Here is a 2,765-nt window from a genome sequence, read left to right on the forward strand (position 1 = left end):
AGAAAGAACGCGGCACCTTCTTTGGCGCTAGAATAGTAAAACACAGGGTTGGTCAGAGTTAAATCCGAGAAATGTATTGTTTGAGGTGGATCAAGAGGGTAGAATGCCTCGTTTAAATAATAGAGATAGAGAGAGACGAGGGAGACCGGGAACTGGAAGAGAGACAGAGTGGTTCTCGCGTCTAGGGGTACACAGATGTACGGAACGATATAATGGATCGGGTTCAACACTTCAATACGGGTTGGATTTTGTTCGAAATGGTGGTGGTGTCGGACCACCGACCACGTAATAGCAACTAGGGGTGATTAATGAGCGAGCATGAGCGAGTTAGGGTATGCTCATGCTCGCTCATTAAGTAAATGAGCGAGCTTTTAATGAGCGAGTTATGAGCGGCTCACGAGTTATGACTTATGACTCATAATAAAATTATATAGTGTGCCCACGCATAACAAAATTTGTTAAAAATCATTATAACAAAATCCAATAAATTGTCATAATTCATTTAAATGAGCGAGTTGTTATAACTATTACTTGTTTTGGGCTTTAGGCGGAGGTTTTGGTTCTGCCGATTGATAAAAAAAAATGAATATGAAACTATGAATATTAGTATATTACAAATGATTAAATGTTACATTGTGCTCACTATATTACACAGGATTAAATATGAAACTACGCTCACTATCTATCAATCTTAATGAGGCAAGGTTGATATTACACATAATTACATAGGATTAAATGTGGCAGGGATTAGATGTGGCAAATTATTAATGAGCGAGTTATGAGCGAGTTGAGTCATGCTCATGCTCGTTCATTAAGTAAATGAGCGAGTTGTTAATGAGCGAGTTTAAATGAGCGGATAAATGAGCGAGTTTAGACGAGCTTTTAATGAGCGAGTTATGAGCGATTTACTCACCCCTAATAGCAACCTCTGTTTTATTGAAATTTATTGCCGGATCGGGTATGGAAAATAGAATCCGACATGACTTGACCTCTTCATTGACAGCTTTCTGTTTGACTGTGGTGACACCATAGTAATGGAACTACGGATCTTGTTTGACTGGATGAGTTTACCACTTTACCTTGGTGTTTATATTTTGAAAGTGATATTAATCTATTTTAAGAAATTATCTGGAAGTTCCCATGAAGAGATGATGCATTTCCATTATCCGGTCTAGGTCAAGCGTAAAGCACGTATTTGAAATTAACAGATCATTATCCAGTATATATTGTTGTATACGGAAGGTAAAAGTTATCGACCTTGTACTGAAATTATATCAAAATTATGAATGGATCTACTCTAAATCTTAAATCTTAAATTCTAATTATATAAGCTCTAAATTGTAAGTTCTAAAACCTTGAATGCTAAATCCTAAATTTGACGGAAATGTGTTTTAGTTTTCTTCTCTATTCTTGCATCTTTTTTTATTTTTATTTTTTACATCTCTTCTTCGTGTAATGTTTTATTTGTTTTCTAAAACCCATAGTAGGTTTATTTTACCCGAAACAAACAAAAATCACATTTACCGATTCGTTTTTTTTTAATCTTTTTTATAATTTTCATATTGTACTTAATTTGATACATGATTTTTTTAGTGATGGAAATTATACTTACAATTTTATCTGTTTTAGTTTAATAATTATTTGAGGGAATTGTCGTGACAAACATATTATCGGCACTTTGTCCTATTAAAATGAGATAGATTAGTATTGACAAAAAAATATTTGACACTGATGATAACCGATCCAATGATTATCAAAATTAAAAATTGAAGCTACATATATTTTTAAATATAGTTTAGATAAATAATGTGTCGTATTTGGTGGTATTGGCAAATCATTTGATCTCCCATCAGATAGTTTTAGAATTTAGCGATATTCAGATGTATTCGCCCGAATTTTTTATTAATATCCAAATTTAATATTAAATTTCAAAAAATAACCGGATCAGTAACGTTTTTTGAAATCTACCCTTTCCGGAAAAAAAATTTCCGGAAACGGTAGCTACTTCCGGAAAAAAAATTTCCGGAAAAAATTTATACGGAAATAGGAATTTTTTTATTTTTTTTTTCCGGAAAAATTTTATCCGGAAATAGGATTTTTTTTTTTTTCCGAAAATTTTTTTTATAGGAAATTTTTTTTTTCAGTTTTTATTTATAATTTATTTATTTTTTGTATTTAAGTATTACAAATATTTAATATAGTTTTTTAAAAAATAGATGGAATACTATATAATTTGATTTATTCGAAGGACTGCTACAAATAATCCGGATCAACATTTTTCATGCCGGATTTTTTACGGCCGTAAAAAAAATAATATAATATAATATATGCATATGTATATGTATATATAATATAATATATGTATATATATGTATATACAATATAATATATGTATATATATGTATATACAATGAGTTAGGCTGGGGTGCTATGGATAGCATAGTGGCCTCTATGCTACGGCTCAATATTCGAGTTTTCAAAATCCAAACGGTCGATCCGAACCGTTCATCTTATTCTCCATATTAATATCTGCTTGGAGACCAAATTTTACATTTTTCTGAATTTTTTTACTATTTATTAAGTATTTTACAAAATTGTTGATCCAACGGTGGCTGCACAAAACAGTAAAACCGTTGGATTAGCGATTTTCAAAGTGGCTTAATAAATAGTAAAAAAATTCAGAAAATTATAAAATTTGGTCTCCAGGCAGATATTAATATGGAGAATAAGATGAACGGTTCGGATCGACCGTTTGGATTTTGGAA

The sequence above is a fragment of the Carex rostrata genome, chromosome 9 (assembly GCF_964058835.1).
Source record: "Carex rostrata chromosome 9, lpCarRost1.2, whole genome shotgun sequence".
In the NCBI taxonomy this organism is placed as follows: domain Eukaryota; kingdom Viridiplantae; phylum Streptophyta; class Magnoliopsida; order Poales; family Cyperaceae; genus Carex; species Carex rostrata.